Genomic DNA, 21,961 nt, shown 5'->3' with positions numbered 1-21,961 from the left:
TAACTTTCAGGAATAAATTTCTACATCAAAATCCTTCTCAAATGATCAAAACCAGTCTTTTTGTATTCCCAACATTTTCTTTTGCTCCCAGACTAATATAATATGGCATTATATTGGTACTAATTAGCAAATAATATGGCAATTATTTGTGCTAATTTTTTTTGTCTAATAGTTAAGTCACCTCACTATTTCTTGAGGAATTACCTATAAGAAAATAATCGTGCCAGTCCAGACTGACTTCAGGTAAGCCTCTGGCAACACTACTTCCAGGCTTGACATGCAGCTTCCCAGAGAGTATATTCTCAGTTATACAGTAGAGCATCAATCCATCATGGCAGCAGTTTACTAAACAACTACTACTGGAAAACACTATAAACATTATCCATTTAATCTATAATGAGGTTACAGATGAGGAAACTGAGGCCTATGAAGGTGAAGTAACGTACCCAGTGACGTGGCTAGTCGGTAGCAGAACCAGAATATAAACTCAAGTCTGTTTGACTCCAGGTGTTTTTCATATCACACTAAGATAAAATTGAAGCTGTTGTGAAATTGCAGCTAAGTATTAAAACAGCATTCATCTCACCAGGAGGGATATAAATTTTCAGTCTTCTTTTCCATCTGATAAAAAGAAAAAGACCAAATTATTAATATGTACACCCAGCAACTCAAAGGGCCTCTGCTATTTTCTGAAATGAGAATCAATAACAAACACTTGCCTCAGCCAAGATATTTTCTCTTAAAGCCAAAACCTCTGGGATGCAGCAAAAGTGGCATAAGAGGGAAATATATAGCAACCCAGTCTTTCCTAAAGAAGGAAGAGAGGTCTCAGATACACAATATAACCTTACACCTAAAAGAGCTGGAAAAAGAACAGCAAGTAAAGCCCAAACCCAGCAGAAGAAGGGAAATAATAAAGGTTAGAGCAGAAATCAATGATATTGAAATCAAACATAACTGACCAATTAACCCAGCAGCTGGTTCTTTAAAAGACTTAGCAAAATTGGGGCACCTGGGTGGCTCAGTTGGTTAAGCATCTAACTTCAGCTCAGGTCGTGATCTTACAGTCAGTGAGTTCAGGCCCTGCATTGGGCTCTGCACTTACAGCTCAGAGTCTGGAGACTGCTTCAGATTCTGTGTTTCCCTCTCTCTCTTCTCCTCCCCCACTCATGCTCTGTCTCTGTCTCTCAAAAATAAACAAACATTAAAAAATATTAAAAAGAAGACAACAAAATTGATAACCCCCTACCCAGATCAATCAAAAAGAAAAAGGAATGGACCCAAATAAATAAAATCAAGAATGAAAGAGGAGAGATCACAACCAACACCACAGAAATACAAACAGTAAGAGAATATTATGAGCAATTATATGCCAAGAAATTGGGCAATCTGGAAGAAATGGACAAATTCCTAGAAACATATAAAGTACCAAAACTGAAATAGGAGGAAATAGAAAATTTGAACAGACCCATAACCAGTAAGGAAATCGAATTAGTAATCAAAAATCTCCCAAAAAACAAGAGTCCAGGGCCAGATGGCTTTCCAGGGGAATTCCACCAAACATTTAAGGAAGAGTTAACACCTATTCTCTTGAAGCTGTTCCAAAAAATAGAAATAGAAGGAAAATGTTCAAACTCTTTCTATGAAGCCAGCAATACCTTGATTCCAAAACCAGAGACCCCACTAAAAAGGAGAACTATAGACCAATTTCCCTGATGAACAGACCAGGAGAGAATGGGATGACATATTCAAAATAAAAGAAAATAGGGGCGCCTGGGTGGCGCAGTCGGTTAAGCGTCCGACTTCAGCCAGATCACGATCTCGCGGTCCGTGAGTTCGAGACCCACGTTGGGCTCTGGGCTGATGGCTCAGAGCCTGGAGCCTGTTTCCAATTCTGTGTCTCCCTCTCTCTCTGCCCCTCCCCTGTTCATGTTCTGTCTCTCTCTGTCCCAAAAATAAAAATAAACATTGGAAAAAAAAAACAAAAACAAAAACAAAATAAAAGAAAATAATGATCAATCAAGAATACAATACCCAGCAAAACTGTCCTTCAAAAAGAAAAGAGGGATAAAAACTTCCATGAACTAACAAAAGCTGAGGGAGTTCATTACCAATAGATCTGCCTTACATGAAACAGTAAAGACAGTTCTTTCAGTGGAAATAAATGGATGCTAATTAACATCATAAAAACATTAAAAATTAGTATAAAACTAATTGGTGATGGTAAATATATAGCCAAAGTTCAATTCTGAAATTTGGTGATGGTGGTGTATAGTTCACTTATAATTCTAGTTTAAAAGTTTGAAAAAATGAATATAGTAAAAATAACTTTATAATAATCTGTTACTAGTTACATAATATAAAAATATGTAAATTGTAACAGCAATAACTGAGAAAGTGAGAGAGAAAAGTAAAAGTGTTAAGTTTAGAAATTCTATTGAAGTTGTTATCAGCCTAAAATAGGTGTTATAATTTTAAGTTGCTTTCTGTAAGCCTCATGGTAACCTCAAGGGAAAAACCTGCAGCAATTACACAAAAGAACATAACAAAGAAGTCAAAACATACTGATACAAAGACATCAAACACAGAAGACAGCAGGATAATAAAAAGTAACAATGAACTCACAAAACAACCAGAAAACAATTAACAAAATGGAAATGGTGAGTCCTTACCTTCACTAATTAAAGTTTTTTTTTTTTTTTTTTTAAGAAATTTCTACACCCATCATCAGGCTCAAACTCAAGACCCTGAGATGAAGAGTCACATGCTTTTCCAACTAAGCCAGCCGGGAGCCGATATCAATCAATAATCACTTTAAATGTAAATGGATTAAATTCTCCAATCAAAAGACACCAAATAGCCAAAAGGATCTCCATGTCCTTAGGGCTTATGCTATTATAAATGGGATTGTTTTACTTATTTCTTTTTCAGAAAATTCATTACCCACAACTGTATGGTCAATTAATCTTCAACAAAGCAGAAAAGAGTATACAATGGGAAAAGACAGTCTCTTCAACCAATGGTGTTGGGAAAACTGGACAGCATCATGCAAAAGAATGAAACTGAACCACTTTCTTACATCATACACAAAAGTAAATTCAAAATGAATTAAAGCTCTAAATGTGAGACGTGAAACCATAAAAATTACAGAGGAGAACACAGGATGCTTTGACATCAGCCATAGCAACTTCTTTCTAGATATGTCTCTTGAGGCAAGAGAAACAAAAGCAAAAATAAACTATTGGAACTACATCAAAATAAAAATCTTCTGCATAACGAAGTAAACAATCACCAAAATGAAAAGGAAACCTACTGAATGGGAAAAGATATTTGCAAATAATATATCGGATAAAATGTTAGTATCCAAAATATATAAAGAACTTATACAACTCAACACCCCCAAAACGAATAATCCAATTAAAAAATGGGCGGGAGACATGAATATACATTTTTCCAAAGACATACAGGCAACTGACACATGAAAAGATGCTTAACATCACTCATCATCAGGGAAACAGAAATCAAAACTACAATGAGATAACATCTCACACCTGTCAGAATGGCTAAAAGTAACAATACAAGAAACAACAGGTGCTGGCAAGGATGTGGAGAGAGAGGAACCCTCTTGCACCATTGGTGGGAATGCAAACTGGTGCAGCCACTGTGGAAAACAGTATGGAGGTTTCTCAAAAAGTTAACAATAGAAATACCCTATGATCCAGCAATTGCACTACTAGGTATTTACCCGAAGAATACAAAAATACTAATTTAAAGGGATACGTGTACCCAAGGTTTATAGCAGCATTATTTACAATAGCCAAATTATGGAAATAGCCTAAGTGTCCATCAACTAATGAATGGATAGAGAAGACATGTGTGTGTCACACACACACACAGGAATATTACTCAGCTATAAAAAAGAATAAAATCTTGGTATTTGCAATGACATGGATGGAGCTAGAGAGTATTATGCCAAGTAAAATAAGTCAGAGAAAGGCAAATACCATGGGATTTCACTCATATGTGTAATTTAAGAAACAAATGAACAAAGGGGGAAAAAAGAGATAGGGAGGCAAAGCAAGAAACAGACTCAACTATAGAGAACAAACTGATGGTCATCAGAGGGGAGGTGGGTTGGGGGTCAGGGGAAATAGGGGATAGGGATTAAGGAGTGCACTTGCTGTGATGAGCACCAGGTGTTGTATGGAAGTGTTGAAATACTATATTATACACTTGAAACTAATATTACACTGTATGTTAACTAACTGGAATTTAAGTAAAAACTTAAAAAAAAATTTTTTGTTAGTGTATTGAAATGCTAATGATTTTGGTCTATTAATTTTATATCCTGAATTTTACTGAAATTATTGATAAGATCTAACAGATTCAATAAAGGATGCATAATAATTGTTCTACAGATGCTCAGAGAGCTACAAGAAAATGCAGATGTAAAAAAATGCAGAAAAACAAGAACAAAATACAAAATTCAATAGATAAAAATATAAAAACAGAACCAAATAGGAATTCTGTGGCTGAAGAATACAATGACTGGAATGAAAAATTGAAGAGTTTCAAGAGCATACCTGAACAAGCAGAAGAGAGAATCAGTGATGTAGAAGACAGATCAATTGAAATTATACAAACAGAAGAAGAAAAACTAATGAATGAGAATGAAGAAAGCCTTGGAAGTTATGACACACCATCAAAAGAAATACTGTGTCCATTATTGGAGTCCCAGAAGAGAAGGTGAAAGGAGTAGAAAACTTATTTCAAGAAACAATGGCTGAGAACATCCCCAAAACGGGGAAAGATTTGGTCATCCAAGTTCATGAAGCAAATAGGTGACCTCAAAATGTCAATCCAAAATGTTCTTCTCCAAGACACAGAGTAATAAAACTGTCTAAAAACAAACAAACAAACAAACAAACAAACAAACCACCACCACCACCATCACCAGAGAATTTTTACAGCAGCAGGAGAAAAAAATAATTGTCCCTGTAAAGTGGATGTCTTAGCAGAGACCTTACAGACAGGGGAAATAGAATGATATATTCATACTGCTAAAAGAAAGTAACCGCCAGTCAAGAATTCTTTACCCAGCAAAGTTGTCCTTCAGAGTTGAAGGCAAAAAGACTTTCCCTAATAAAATCAGAGAGAATTGATCACTACTAAACCTGCCTTGCCAGCAATGTTGAGAAAAGTTTTTCAAGCTGAAACAAAAGGACACTAATTATTAACATGAAAACATATGAAAATATACAATACACTGGGGTAAAAGTAAACATAAAGACAGATTCAAAATGCTTTTTTTTTTTTTTTAATTTTTTTTTTCAACGTTTATTTATTTTTGGGACAGAGAGAGACAGAGCATGAACAGGGGAGGGGCAGAGAGAGAGGGAGACACAGAATCGGAAACAGGCTCCAGGCTCTGAGCCATCAGCCCAGAGCCCAACGCGGGGCTCGAACTCACGGACCGCGAGATCGTGACCTGGCTGAAGTCGGACGCTTAACCGACTGCGCCACCCAGGCGCCCCAGATTCAAAATGCTTTAATACTGTAATATGTGCTAATTAACTCTAGAATAAAGATTTAAAAACAAAGGTATTAAAAATAGTTATAGCTTAAATAATTTAATGAATACACAATAAGCAAAATGTAAATAGTGACATCAGAAATGTAAAAGGGGAGTTTTTGAGGGACAGAGGCAGAGTAGGTGCATATTTAGGTTGTGGAGCTACATGACCTTGCAGGGGTCCTTGGCAGGGCCTGTGCACCCTCCTTTTCTAGTTGGGGTTTGGTATGTAGTCCCAGTCTCCCTAATGTACAGAGGCAGAGGGAAAAGCCTCTAGCCTCCTCGCTGTCCTGTCTTTGTTGCCTGGGGCTTCCAGCCTAAGGGTTATATCTTCAAGTGCAGGAGCACTGCAATAGAAAAAAAAAAGGGGGGGGGTGCAAAAGGATAGACTATTTGTATATAACCAAATATTCACAGAAAATAGACTATTAGATCTCTAAGATGTGTTATATAAACTTCATGGTAGCCACAAAACAAAAATCTATAAGAGATACACAAACGATAAAGGAAAGGAAACCAAAACATACTATGAAAAACATCAACTTACAAAGGAAGTCACCAAGAAATGAAGAAGAAAATGGAACCACAAAACAGAAAATAAGAAGATGGAATTAGCAAGTCCTTAGCTATCAATAAATACTCTAAATGTTGATGGATTGAAAATAAATAAATAAAGGTTGATGGATTGACTTCTACAATCAAAAGCCATGGAATGGCTAAATGAATTAAAAAGAAACAAGACCCAACAATATGCTACTTAAAAAGACTCACCTCAACTCTAAGGACATACATAGATTCAAAGTGAAAAGATGGCAAAAGATAGTCCATGCAAGTGAAAACCAAAGGAGAGCAAGGAGATCTATACTAATATCAGATAAAATAAACTTTTGTTTTGACATTTCTTAATTTTATTTTTTAAATTTTACATCCAAATTACATATAGTGCAAAAATGATTTCAGAGTAGATCCCTTAATGCCCCTTACCCATTTAGCCCATCCCTTCCCACACCCCCTCCAGTAACCCTCTGGTTGTTCTCCATATTTATGAGTTTCTTATGTTTTGTTTCCCTCCCTGATTTTATATTCGTTTTGTTTCCGTTCCCTTATGTTCATCTGTTTGTCTCTTAAAGTCCTCATATGAGTGAATTCATATGATATTTGTCTTTCTCTGACTAATTTCACTTAGCATAATACCCTCCAGTTTCATCCACATAGTTGCAAATGGCAAGATTTCATTCTTTTTGACTGCCGAGTAATATTCCATTGTGTGTGTGTGTATACACCATCTTCTTTATCTGTTCATCCATCAATGGATATTTGGGCTCTTTCCATACTTTGGCTATTGTTGGTAGTGCTGCTACAAACATTGGGGTGCATGTGTCCCTTCAAAACAGCACACTTGTGTCCCTTGGATAAATACCTAGTAGTGCAATTGCTGGGTCGTAGGGTAGTTCTATTTTTAGTTTTTTGAGGAACCTCCATACTCTTACCCAGAGTGGCTGCACCAGCTTGCATTCCCACCAAAAATGCAAAAGAGATCCTCTTTCTCCACATCCTCACCAACATCTGTTGTTGCCTGAGTTGTTCATGTTAGCCATTCTGACAGGTGTGAGGTGGTATCTCATTGTGGTGTTGGTTTGGATTTCCCTGATGATAAGTGATGTGGAGCATTTTTTCATGTGTCGGTTGGCCATCTGGATGTCTTCTTTGGAGAAGTGTCTATTCATGTCTTTGGCCCATTTCTTCACTGGATTATTTGTTTTTGGGGTGTTGAGTTTGATAAGTTCTTTATAGATTTTGGCCTTCACTGATATGTCGCTTGCAAATATCTTCTCCTATTCCATCGGTTGCCTTTTAGTTTTGCTGATTGTTTCCTTCGCTGTGCAGAAGCTTTTTATTTTGATGAGGTCCCAGTAGTTCATTTTTGCTTTTGTTTCCCTTGCCTCCGGAGACGTGTTGAGTAAGATGTTGCTGTGGCCAAGATCAAAGAGGTTTCTGCCTGCTTTCTCCTCAAGGATTATGATGGCTTCCTGTCTTCCATTTAGGTCTTTCATGCATTTTGAGTTTATTTTTGTGTATGGTGTAAGAAAGTGGTCCAGGTTCATTCTTCTGCATGTCGCTGTCCAGTTTTCCCAGCACCACTTGCTGAAGAGACTGTCTTTATTCCATTGGATATTCTTTCCTGCTTTGTCAAAGATGATTAATTGGCCATACATTTGTGGGTCCATTTGTGGGTTCTCTATTCTGTTCCACTGATCTGAGAGTCTGTTCTTGTGCCAGTACCATACTGTCTTGATGATTACAGCTTTGTAGTATAGCTTGAAGTCTGGGATCATGATGCCTCCTGCTTTGGTTTTCCTTTTCAAGATCACTTTGGCTATTTGGGGTCTTTTCTGGTTCCATACAAATTTTAGGATTATTTGTTCTAGCTCTGTGAAGAATGCTGGTGTTATTTTGTTAGGGATTGCATTGAATATGTAGATTGCTTTGGGTAGTATTGACATTTTAACAATATTTGTTCTTCCTATGCAGGAGCATGGAATCATTTTCCATTTTTTTTGTGTGCGTGTCTTCTTCAATTGCTTTCATAAGCTTCCTATAGTTTTCAGTGTATATATTTTTCACCTCTTTGGTTAGATTTATTCCTAGGTATTTTATGGGTTTTGGTGCAACTGTAAATGACTTCAATTCCTTGATTTCTCTTTCTGTCACTTCATTGTTGGTGTATAGGAATGAAACCAATTTCTGTGCATTGATTTCATATCCTGCAACTTTGCTGAATTCATGAATCAATTCTTCCAGTTTTCTGGTGGAATCTTTGGTTTTCCATATAGAGTATCATGTCATCTGCCAAGAGTGAAAGTTTGACCTCCTTCTGGCCGATGTGGATGCCTTTTATTTCTTTGTGTTGTCTGATTGCAGAGGCTAAGACTTCCAATACTATGTTGAATAACAGTGGTGAGAGTGGACATCCCTGTCTTGTTCCTGACCTTATGGGGAAAGCTCTCGGTTTTTCCCCATTGAGGATGATATTAGCATTGGGTCTTTCGTATATGGCTTTTATGATCTTGAGGTATGTTCCTTCTATCCCTACGTTTCTGAGGGTTTTTATCAAGAAAGGATGCTGTATTTTGTCAAATGCTTTCTCTGTATCTATTGAGAGGATCATATGGTTCTTGTCCTTTCTTTTATTGATGTGATGAATCACATTAATTGCTTTGCGGATATTGAACCAGCCCTGCGTCCCAGGTATAAATCCCACTTGGTCGTGGTGAATAATTTTTTTAATGTATTGTTGGATCCAGTTGGCTAATATCTTGTTGAGGATTTTTGCATCCATGTTCATCAGGGAGATTGGTCTATAGTTCTCCTTTTTAGTGGGGTCTCTTTCTGGCTTTGGGATCAAGGTAATGCTGGCTTCATAGAAAGAGTTTGGAAGTTTTCCTTCCATTTCTACTTTTTGGACCAGCTTCAAGAGAATAGGTGTTAACTCTTCTTTAAATGTTTGGTAGAATTCCCCTGGAAAGCCATCTGGCCCTGACTCTTGTTTTTTGGGGGAGACTTTTGATTACTAATTCTCTTTCTTTACTTGTTATGGGTCTGTTCAAATTTTCTATTTCTTCCTGTTTCAGTTTTGGCATGTATATGTTTCTAGGAATTTGTCCAATTCTTCCAGATTGCCCATTTTATTGGCATATAATTACTCATAATATTCTCGTATTATTGTTTTTATTTCTGTGGTGTTGGTTGTGATCTCTCCTCTTTCATTCTTGATTTTATTTATTTGGGTCCTTTCCTTTCTCTTTTTGATCAAACTGGCGAGAGGTTTATCAATTTTGTTAATTCTTTCAAAGAACCAGCTTCTGGTTTCATTGATTTGTTCTACTGGTTTTTTGTTTGTTTGTTTCAATAGCATCAATTTCTGCTCTAATCTTTATTATTTCCTGTCTTCTGCTGGTTTTTGGTTTTATTTGCTGTTGTTTTTCCAGCTCCTTAAGGCGTAAGGTTAGGTTGTGTGTCTGAGATTTTTCTTTCTTCTTTAGGAAGGCCTGGATTGCTATATACTTTCCTCTTATGACCACCTTTGCTGCATCCCAGAGGTTTTGGCTTGTGGTGTTATCATTTTCATTGGCTTCCATATAATTTTTAATTTCCTCTTTAACTTCTTGGTTAGCCCATTCATTCTTTAGTAGGATGTTCTTCAGTCTCCAAGTATTTGTTACCTTTCCAAATTTTTTCTTGTGGTTGATTTCAAGTTTCATAGCATTGTGGTCTGAAAATATGCACAGTATGATCTCGATCTCTTTGTACTTACTTAGGGCTGATTTGTGTCCCAGTATATGGTCTATCCTGGAGAATGTTCCATGTGCACTCGAGAAGAATGTATATTCTGCTGCTTTAGGATGAAATGTTCTGAATATATCTGTTAAGTTCATCTGGTCCACTGTGTCATCAAAAGCCATTGTTCCCTTGTTGATTTTCTGTTTAGATGATCTGTCCATTGCTGTGAGTGGGGTGTTGAAGTCTCCTACTATTATGGTATTACTATTGACGAGAATCTTTATGTTTGTGATTTATATATTTGGTGCTTCCACATTTATTGCATAAATGTTTACAATTGTTAGGTCTTCTTGGTTGATAGACCCCTTGATTATGATATAATGCCCTTCTGCATCTCTTGATACAGTCTTTCTTTTGAAGTTTAGATTGTCTGATTTAAGTATGGCTACTCTGGCTTTCTTTTATTGACCATCGGCATGATAGATGGTTCTCCATGCCCTTATTTTCAAACTGAAGGTGTCTTTAGGTCTAAAGGGGGTCTCCTGTAGATAGCATAGAGATGTATCTTATTTTCTTACCCATTCTGTTACCCTATGTCTTTTTATTGGAGCATTCAGTCCATTGACGTTTAGAGTGAATACTGAAAGATATGAGTTTATTGTCACTATGATGTTTGTATAGTTGAAGTTTCTGGTGGTGTTCTCTGGTCTTTTCTAGTCTTTGTTGCTTTTGGTCTTTTTTTTTTTTTTTTTTTCATCTTTTCTTCAGTCAGAGAGTCCCCCTTAAAATTTCTTGCAGGGCTGGTTTAGTGGTCACAAACTCCTTTAATTTTTGTTTGTCTGGGAAACTTTTTATCTCTCCTATTTTGAATGACAGCCTTACTGGATAAAGAATTCTTGGCTGCACATTTTTCTGATTCAGCACACTGAATATATCCTGCCATTCCTTTCTGGCCTGCCAGGTTTCTGTGGATAGGTCTGCTGCAAACCTGATCTGTCTTCCCTTGTAGGTTAGGGATGTGTTTTCCCTTGCTGCTTTCATGATTCTCTCCTTGCCTGAGTATTTTGTGAATTTGACTATGATAAGCCTTGTTGATGGTCGGTTTTTGTTGAATCTAATGGGGGTCCTCTGTGCTTTCTGGATTTTGATGTCTCTTTCCCCAGGTTAGGAATGTTTTCTGCTATGATATGCTCACATAACCCTTCTACCCCTATTTCTCTCTCTTCCTCCTCTGGGACCCCTGTGATTCTGATGTTCCTTTTTAATGACTCACTGATTTTTCTGATTCTTAAATCGTTCTCTTTTGCCGTAATCTCCCTCTTGTTTTCTGCTTTGTTATTCTCTATAAGTTTGTCCTCTATATCGCTGATTCTCTGTTCTGCCTCTTCTGTCCTTGCTGCCACGGCATCCATTCATGATTGCAGCTCAGTTATAGCATTTTTTAATTTCATTCTGTCTAGTTTTTACTTCTTTTATCTCTGTAGACAGGGATTCTAATCTATTTTCGTCTCCAGCTAGTATTCTTATTATTGTCATTCTAAATTCTGGTTCAGACATCTTGCTTGTATCTGTGTTGGTTAAGTCCCTGGCTATCATTTCTTCCTGCTCTTTTTTGGGGGGTGAATTCCTTCCTTTCATCATTTTTAAGGGAGAAAATGAGGTAGAATAAATTTTTAAAATTAAAATTAAAAAAATATTAAAATTAAAAAATTAAACAGACACACAAAAAATCGAATAAATGATGATTGATCCTAGGTGTGTTTTGGTCTGTGTGTTGAAAGTGGCTTGACAGATTAGAGAAAAAAAGGGGAACGAAGAAAAAAAAAAGGAAATCATTTGAAATTTTGAAAAAATGAATACACTTGAAGTAGACTAAAATGAAATGATGGAATCAAACTAGAATTGAAAAAAATTTACACAGAAGTAAAAAATATATTAGAAAAAAATAAAAATATTTTTAATAAAATTTAAAATTATTTTTTTCTCTTTCTGTATTCAAGAAAAAGAAATGAAAAAGAAAAAAGACAAAAAAGGAAATCGTTTGAAAATTTGAAAAAATAAATACACTGAAGTAGAGTAAAATAAAACAATGGAATTAAAATAGAATTTGAAAAAATTTACACAAAAGTAGAAAGTATCGTAAAAAAATTAAAGAAAAATATGTGTAATAAAAATTGAAAATGAAAAGAATTTTTTCTCTTTCTGTATTCATGAAAAAGAAAAGAAATGAAAAAGAGATAAAAAGAAAAAAGTAAAAAGAGGAAAGAAAATTGAATAGATGGACCTGCTAACAGACTGAAGTACAACTGAAATTACTTCATTTTCCCCTTGAAGTCAGACTATGAAGCACTTTACAGTCCATAAAATAAGCAGGTGGAGAGACTTGTGTTCCTGAAGATCGAGGTTGGCCCAGTTGGGCAGGGCTTAGTGTAGCAGCTCCCTTCTCTACTAGATGGCGCTGCTAGCCTACTGGGATGGATTGTTGTGATGCTTGTAGGCACATATGTGCATGCATAAAAGCAGTGAAAATGGTGTCACCCAGCTACCCAGTCTCTAGTATTGAACTCTGTTCTCACTGATCAGCAATTGCACACCTGTCCTTTGTCTTCAGCTTTCATCCAGTCCCCGATTTTACACTGTCCATGACCAAGCCCCAAGTAGTACCTCTTTCCCACGTTTTGTCTCAGATGCGGCTATTTTCCCCAGCCCCTTACTTCTGAGGGACTGCAGCTTTAACCCGTTCTGCCCCTCTGTGGAGGGTCTCACTGAGCAATGGACAAATGCTGGTTGCACCCAGGAAAGTTTGCAGTACCATGCTGCTGCCAATGCCCAGAGACTGCAGCTGGGTCCCAGCCCACCCCAGAAAAAGCTCGCAAGATAGTGCAGCAGCAGCATTTCAGGGATTATGGAAAATCACAACACATATCTGACACCAGGCTTCACCGTTAACGACCTTGTTCCAGCACCAGTGAATATGGCCCTTCTCGGGTCTGCTGGGCCTAGGGTGCCTCACAGCCTGTACCAAATGTCCTTCCAACAGTGGAACCACTTCACCCTGTGTGGCTCAAGAACCTCTCGGACTGCACTCTGCTCCTGGGGATTTGCCCTTCCCACCAGAGCACCACCAGGTATCAAGCTTCAGAGTTGCAGACTGTGCTCCCTGTTTACAGTCTTGATGCATTTTAAACCTTCTCCTTTCTCCTTTCTCCCTTCTCCCTTTTTAGTTCAGTCCCTGCGACTGTTTCCAATTTTCCACTTTCTCTCCAGCTGTTTTTGGGGAGGGGTGCTTTTCCATTTCCATCCTCTCTCCACACACAAAAGCACCTCCCTGCCCTCTGTGGCTTCTCTCTCCCCAAGTTCACCTCTCCACGTCGCATACCTGCTGAATTCTGTCGTTCAGGTTATGCAGATTGTTGTGTTAATCCTCAGATCAGTTTTCTAGGTGTGCAGGATGGTTTAGTGTTGGTCTGGCGGTATTTCATGGACACGAGATACACAAAGAACTTCCATGCTGTTCCACCATCTTGGCTCCCTCCCTCAGACAAAATAAACTTTAAGCCAAAAACAGTAACAAGAGACAAAGATAGTCATTATATAATAAGGGAGTAAATTCATCAAGAAGACATAACATCCATAAATATATACACACCAAACATCAAAGAACCTAAATATATTAAGCAAATACTATCAGATCTGAAGGAGCAACAGACAAAAAATACAATAATAGTAGGGGACTTCCATACCTCACTTTCAACAATGGATAGATCATCCAGACAGAAAACCAACAAGGAAACATTAAACTTGAACCATCCTATAGACCAAAGGGACCTAACAAACAGATGCAGAACATCCAACAGCAGAATACACATTATTCTCAAAATCATACTGAACACTAAGATAGATCACATAATAGGCACAAATAGGTCTTATCAAATTTAAGAAGATTAAAATCAGTCCAAGTATCTTTTCCAACCACAACAGTATAAAAGTAGAAATTAGTTAACAGGAAGAAAGCTGGAAATTCACAAATATGTAGAGATTAAACCATGCTCCTGAACAACCAATGAGAAATCAAAAGATCAAACGAAACTAAGCTGGTTTTTGAAAACAAACAAAATACAGAAACCTTTAGCTAGACTTACAAAGAGAGAGAAAGGACTCAAATAAAATTAGAAATTAAAGAGACATTACAATTGATTTCACAGAAGTACAAAAGACCAGAATAGACTACAAGGAACAATTACACACTTACAAATTGGGCAACCTGGAAGAAATGGATAAATTTCTAGAAACATTCAATTCACCAAGGCTAAATATGAAGAAATAGAAAATCTGAGCAGTCCAGTTACTAGAAAGATTACTGAGTCAGTAAAAAACTCCAAAGAAAATTCCAGAACCATATGGCTTTACTGCTGAATTCTACCAAACATCTAAAGAATACCAACCCTTCCCAAACTCTTCCAAAAAGATGAAGAGGGAACATTTCCAAAGTCATTTTACAAGGCCAGCATTACCAAAACCATAGAACACTACAAGAAAATTATAGGCCAATCTCGTGGCCATGAGATCAAGCTCTACATTGGGGTCCGCATTAAGCATGGAGCCTGCTTGGGATTCTTTCTCTCCCTTTCTCTCTGCCCCTCCCCCACTTGCACTCTCTCTCAAAATAAATAAATATTGGGGTGCCTGGGTGGCTCAGTCGGGTAGGCGTCTGACTTCAGCTCAGGTCGTGATCTCGCGGTCCGTGGGTTCGAGCCCCACGTCGGGCTCTGGGCTGACAGCTCAGGGACTGGAGCCTGTTTTGGATTCTGTGTCTCCCTCTTTCTCTGACCCTCCCCTGTTCATGCTCTCTCTCTCTCTGTCTCAAAAATAAATAAACGTTAAAAAAAAAATTTTTTTTAAAGAAAAAATAAATAAATATTAAAAAACATTAACTGAAAATGGATCAACAAACTAAATAGAAGAGCTAAAACCAAAAAGCACCTGGAAGAAAACATAGGGGTAAATATTTATGACCTTGGATTTGGCAATGGATTTATAAATAAAACATTATAGCACAAGCAACAACAAAAAGCAGATAACCTAAGCATCAAGATTAAAAACTTTTGGACAAAGACCACATGATTACACTTACATGTGGACTCTAAAACCAAACAAATGAACAAATAAAACACTCTTTAATACAGAGAACTGTTGTTGCCAGAGGAGAGGTGAGTGAATGGAAGGGCGGAACAGATAAAGGGGAGAGATTAAGAGGTAAAAACTTACAGTTATAAAATAAATTAGTCATGGAGATAAAAAGCACATCATAGGGAGTTTAGTTAATAAATAATACCGTTATAACATTATGGTAAGAGATGGTGACTACACTCACTGTGGTGAGCACTGAGTAATGTATAGAACTGTCAAATCAATGTTGTATATCTGAAACATGACATTGTATCTTAATTATATTTCAATAAAAATTAAACAGGCATTTCATGAAAAAAAATTAAAACATGTCCATCAAGGACACTATCAAGAAAGTAAAAAGACAAAAAAAAGTAAAAAGATAATCTATACGATGAGAGCAAATATTTGCCGATCACCTATCTGATACAGGTTTAATATGCAGAAGATATAAAGAACTCCTACAACAAAAAGACAACCAGTTTGAAATGTGCAAAGGAGTTGAATGGACATTTTTCCAAAGATATGAAAATGGTTAATATGCACATGAAGATCTTCAGCATCATCAGTGGTTAGGCAGATGCAAATAAAAACTACAATGAGATACCACTACTAGGATAGCTATAATAATAATAAAAAAACAAAAAAACAAGTGTTGGCAAGGATGTAGAGAAATTGCTGAATTATGTACATTGCTGGTGAGAATGTAAACTGGAAAATAGTTTACCACTATGGAAAATAGTTCCTCAAAAAGCTAAATATAAAATTACCATATGATCCAACAATTCCACCCCTAGGTTTATAACCAAAGGAACTGAAAGAGGGACTCCAACATAAACTTGTATGTCAATGGAACCAAAGGATCTATCAACAAATGAATGGATAAATGAAAATGTAGTATACACATAAAATGGAGTATTATCCATCCATAAAAAGTAATGAAGTTTTGATATAGGATACAACATGGATGTCTTGAAAAAATCGTGCCAAGTGAAATAAGCTGGAGAAAAGAAGGACAAATATTATATGATTCCACTCATATGAAATATCTAGAATAAGCAAATTTGGAGAAAGTAGATTAAAGCTTACCATGGGCTAGGGAAAGGGGGAATGGTAAGCTATTGCCTAATAGTTACAGAGCTTTTATTTGGGGTGACAAAAGTTTTACAATGATTGCCACTGTGAATGTAGTGCCCCTAAATTGTACACTTAAAAATGGTTAAAATAGGGGTGCCTGTGTGGCTCAGTTGGTTAAGCATCTGACTCTTGACTTCATTCAGTTCGTGTCATGATCTCACGGTTGTGAGATTGAGCTCCATGTTGGGGCTCTGCAGTTAACATGCAGAACCTGCTTGATATTCTCTTTCTCTCTCTCCCTCTCTGCCCCTCCCCTGCGCTCACTCTCTCTCAAAAATAAACTTAAAAAAGTAGTTAAAATGGAAATTTTGTTATGCCTGTTTTACCACAATTTCTTATCATAACATACCAAAGGTGTACTTTGGGTGAATTGTATGGTATGCGAATTTTATCTCAAAATATATTTTAAAATTATCAGGACCTTTGCATCCCTGTGGAAAGTGTTTTTATTTCCCAGCTTGAAGACCACTGCCATAGCACATACTGTCACCAAAGAGAACACTCGGAGTAGAGATGCAGCATCATATAGCTACTATTTTGCAAAGCATATTGGAGGGCAACAAGTCTGGCCATTACTCAAAGATTACAATTTATGAGTATGCTCTTAATAACACTCTAGAATGTGAATCATGAGTTGTTATATAATAGAGACTGTAGACTGGACCAGAATAAGTCTTTTTACCACAGTCAAAAATTACTATTTTCTTAAAGAAAAATTGGAAAGTGGTTCCTGAATCTATTATACTTTAGCTACATTTATCCACACGTATGTAGTATTTCTTATTTATGGAGGGAGTCCAGTTAACTCAACATTATCTTCATAAAGTTCCAAAGTAAAGAACTCTATGAGACATAGGAAGAACTCTAAGACATACTGTAGGTAGTGACATATGATCTTGTTTGATGTTGTTAAGAGAGAGAGCATGTACACAAGCAGGGGAGGAGAGAGAAAATCCCACGCTGGGCGTGGAGCCTGATATGGGACTTGATCTCATGAGCTAAAACCAAGAGTCAAACACTTAATCGACTGAGCCACCCAGGTGCACCTGATCTTATTTGAACTGAAACAAAACAAAACAAAAAACAACTGTGAGGCTCCAATTCTAAGGCAAATAAGATTAAGGATACACCTGCCTCTCCCACTGAATAGAACTTTAAATCCTGGAAAGAATGCATGAAGCATATCCTGAAGACTCTGAAATATAAATGCTAGTAGCAGACAAATTAGGAAAGCAGACCCAAATTCTAAATTCCACAGAAATGGCAAAGACTTTATAATCCTCTAGTTACTGCCTAGCTTGGAGCCAAAGGCAGTCTGAATGTGAACTTCCATGGAAGTATGCACCAAATGCACACAAAAGAAGCCAACAGAAGCCCTCCCCTTCTGATCTCAAGAGTGGGAAACTCCTAAAGTTCAGAGAGGGTGGGTCATGTCTTTTTTTTTCTCCCCCTTGTTTTCTCCCTTTTTCATCACTCCAGGTCCCAGATGATATACCACAGCAACCACACCTGGTAAGGCACTTAAATCTCAGAGCATTCAGAGTAAATGGATCCCTTCTCTTGCACCATGAGTTATGATCCCAAGTGTGGGTAAATCCCCATTGCTTTTCTTCCCTGCCTTGTTACCTTTTCACCACAGATGCAGTCCCCGGAAGTGTACAGCAGAAGGAAGAAACTAAGCCTCAGCTTTTTAGATGAAAGACTGAGAAGGGAGGTTCTAATGAGCCAGAAAGTGTCAAGACTGTAAAAAATAGGAAAATGAAGAGTGTGATCCCAGAGTTGTGATTTATTGGGCTTACCTCTGAGCTGTGTATGCAATGGATCTGACCCTAAATAACACAGCACAAGTTTCGAGAAGGGAGTTACACAGTAGAACTAGGTCTGACTTGCCAGAGTAGTACACATGCAGAACTGATCTAAATAGTACTGCAATCACTTAGAAACTGAACGGATACTGGAACCAGAGGTTCCATCAAAATGTGCAGCCTGAACCACTTGGCTGACTACTGTTCTTAGTTACCCAGAGATTCATATACAATATTTGAAATATCAAAGATAAAGTCCAATATTACTTACAACACAAAGAACTAAGAAAACTTCAACTCAAAAATCAACAGAAACCAATTATGACAGGACACAAATTTTAGAATAACCGGAGAAAAGATGTTAAGGCAGCTATTATAATCATACGCTAAAGGCGATCATTTTTTTTTCTTTTGGGAAGAGAGTGCACGCACCAGTGCGTAGAGGGAATCCTAAGCAGGCTCCACAACGCGGGGCTCAATCTCATTACCCAGAAATCACAAACTGAGCCAAAAGCAAGAGTCAGTCACTCAACTGACTGAGCCACCCAGGCGCCCCAAAGTGAACATTTTTGAAACAAATGAAAAGATAGAAAGTTTCAGAAAGGGAATATAAAATCTAAAGAAAAGCCAAATGGCAATTATAGAAATAAAAAATTACAAAAATAAAAATAAATTCACTGGATGAACTAAGCAGACTGGAGATAAAAGGGGAGTCAGTAAACTTGACTATCCAAAACTATCCAACTGGAAACTATCCAATCCAAACAGAGCAGTAAAAAATGAAAAAAAATAAATGAAGGGAGCCCTTGGGATCTGTGAGACAATACCAAAAAGTCTAAAATCTTTGGAGTCTCAGTCAGAGTTTGAGAAAGGAGGTAGAACAGCAAAAATATCTGAATAGCTAAGAATTTTATGTATTTGATGAAAGATATGTACTTACACATTCAAGAAGCTCACAAAACCTCACACAGAAAATAAAAAGCCAGAAAAAGCCATACCCAGACATATCATAATCAAACTGATAAAAAGGACAAAAAGTGCTGAAAGCAGCCAAAAAATAATAATGCTTTAAAAGGATGAAAAATTATTTGAATGGCTGCATATTTCTTGTAAGCCATGGAGGCCAGAAGGAAGTGAGGGAGTTTTTAATGTGCTCTAAGAACTGTCAGCCTAGGGCACCTGGGTGGCTCAGTTGGTTAAGCGTCCAACTTTGATTCAGGTCATGATCTCACGGTTCATGAGTTTAAGCCCCGTGTTGGGCTCTGTGTTGACAGCTCAGAGCCTGGAGCCTGCTTTGGATTCTGTGTCTCCCTCTCTCTCTGCTCATCCTGCACTCATGCCCTCTCTCCCTCTCTCTCTCAAAAATAAAAATAAACTTAATGGGGCGCCTGGGTGGCTCAGTCGGTTGAGCGTCCGACTTCGGCTCAGGTCATGATCTCACAGCTGGTGAGTTCGAGCCCGGTGTCAGGCTCCATGCTGACAGCTCAGAGCGTGGAGCCTGCTTCAGATTCTGTGCCTCCCTCTCTTTCTCTGCCCCAACCCACTTGCATTTTGTCTCTCTCTCTAAAATAAATAAACATTAAAAAATAAAAATAAAACAAAAATAAAAGTAAACTAAGAAAAAAGGAGTGATAATAAAAAAATAATCAAAATCAATGTGACCCACTATATTAACATTCTGAAGGGAAAAATAAGTTTTCTAAAGGAAAAATCATCAGTTTACATGGAAAAAACCATCTGACAAAATTCAACAAATGTTCAAAATAAGAACTCTCAGCCAATAAGAAGGGAATTTCCTCAATTTAATAAGGGGCATTCTACAGCACAAAACCTATGGCAAACACCATACTTAATGGTGTAAGACTGAGTATGTTTTCCCCAGGACTAGAATCAAGGCAAGTATCTTCCTCTCTCACCATTCTTTTTCAATATTGTACTGAGGTCCTTGCCAGTGTAATAAGGCAAAGAAATAAAAAGCACACTGAAAAAACATTAAGGGGGAGGGGAATGACACTCTTAATGGTAAGAGGATAAAAGATTCCTTAATAATACAAAGGAAAATGTTTGTGATAAAAAGAATTATTCCAGTCTAGCATAGAGTCTATTATGTACCTCATACTTTTCGTTCCAGAGAGTTTGCTTTGTAGGTTATGATACTCATTATTATTATAGTTGTAATCCTTGAGCAATGAACACTAATAAACTAAGTGGATTAAAACAGCACAAAAGAGGGGCGCCTGGGTGGCTCAGTACGTTAACTGTCTGACTCTTGATTTCAGTTCAGGTTGTGATCTACACTGACAACATGGAGTCTGCTTGGAATTCACTCTCCCTCTCTCTACCCCTCCCCTGCTTGTGCTCCTCTCTCTCAAAATAAATAAATAAAACATTAAAAAAAACCAGCACATAAGAACGACTAGAAAAAGTAAAATAAATATATATGTGTACATGCATATATAGATACATATACCCAAATATAAAAACAAGGCTTAGAAAAACAGGAATCAAAGATGAAAAAAAGGAAACCCAACTACATTTGCACAAAAAATTTAAAAATTCTATCCACAGCTTATTTTTGTATGCAGAATCAAACAAATTTGATTAATATTTTCATATGAAGTACATGAGAGCTTAATTTCTCCAAATTTAAAGGATAAACATATGCATGTTGAATGTAAAAATTATCAAAAAAAGGTAAAAAGTTTTGCAGTTAGAATTAGAGAATCAAATGCAATTACCATAGTTTAGAAAGTCAAACACTTTTCAATTTGAATTCTTATCTCAGAAAAAACACGTACATATTACTTTTAGCAAACACCACAAATGTCATGACATATTGAGCATTATTTTTTAAAGTACTTTTGAAGTTTCAAAAAGTATGCATTTATTCTGGCTAAACTTTTAAGTCATTTATAATTTTATATTTTATGTCATCATGATGTAAACTGTCTCAAGCTGTTTGATCATTTCCATTGATTGCTACAGAAGAAATAATTTGCAGGATTTCCTTAAATAACTTACATTAAGTACAACCGAAGGCTTCTCTGCCCATAAAAATGTAAGAAGTGTTGTTTAAAAAAAAAATTAAATCTCAAAAATTTAAGTGTCCTTCCCCCCTACCCCCCAATGAAAACACTCTGGAATACAATGGGATTGGGTGGGGGAGGTAAACATACAAATTTGTATAGTTTAACCTAACAACTCCCAAATACCTTGTATTTAATTTTGTTCACATTTAAGAATGAACATATCTTCAATGGACCTAATCTAATTATGGAATCATTTTAGGGCATTCTGAATAATTATATCACTTACAGATATTAGAGCAGAATAAATTTTGGATTATATAATTAAATTACTACAATTATGTTCTTAGGATATCTGCTGATAATAAAGGCTTCTTAAATACCAATAACAAGTAATATATTCTGAGGCCATTACATTTTTAGACAAATTCAGCTTTATAATGACATAGATTATAAACATATCAGAGAATACAATTTTTAGAGAAATTTTTTAAATAGGTTACATCACAAATAGGAGAAGCTTAATTTGTCCCTCTGCCAAAGAACTTTTTAAATAAGACAATGATTTAACCTTATGAGCATCTGAAATAAATTATCTCTTTACATGACAAGTTCCAGCCTAGTCACCAGTCTCCACCCTTATTGTATACATGACTATTTTTTTTTTTTAATTTTTTTTTTTCAACGTTTATTTATTTTTGGGACAGAGAGAGACAGAGCATGAACGAGGGAGGGGCAGAGAGAGAGGGAGACACAGAATCGGAAACAGGCTCCAGGCTCCGAGCCATCAGCCCAGAGCCCGACGCGGGGCTTGAACTCAAGGACCGCGAGATCATGACCTGGCTGAAGTCGGACGCTTAACCGACTGCGCCACCCAGGCGCCCCTATACATGACTATTTTAACATGACTTTCCTCTAAGGTCTCCAGCTTTAAATGGATAGATTCTGACATCAATAATTCTTTAAAGAGA

The 21,961-nt window shown here is 36.9% G+C and overlaps 1 non-coding gene across 1 annotated transcript; it reads left to right on the top strand.

Annotated features, from left to right (window-relative positions):
• Positions 1-5,774: 5,774 nt before the first annotated feature.
• On the top strand, positions 5,775-5,922 carry LOC112857611 (small nucleolar RNA SNORA57). The gene has a single exon (XR_003223338.1). It is a non-coding gene; the product is annotated as a small nucleolar RNA SNORA57 (small nucleolar RNA).
• The last annotated feature ends 16,039 nt before the right edge of the window (positions 5,923-21,961 follow it).

This window comes from Puma concolor, chromosome E2 (assembly GCF_028749965.1).
Source record: "Puma concolor isolate L17-30 chromosome E2, mPumCon1.1.hap2, whole genome shotgun sequence".
Taxonomy (NCBI): Eukaryota; Metazoa; Chordata; class Mammalia; order Carnivora; family Felidae; genus Puma; species Puma concolor.
This window is presented reverse-complemented; position numbering and strand designations above follow the sequence as displayed.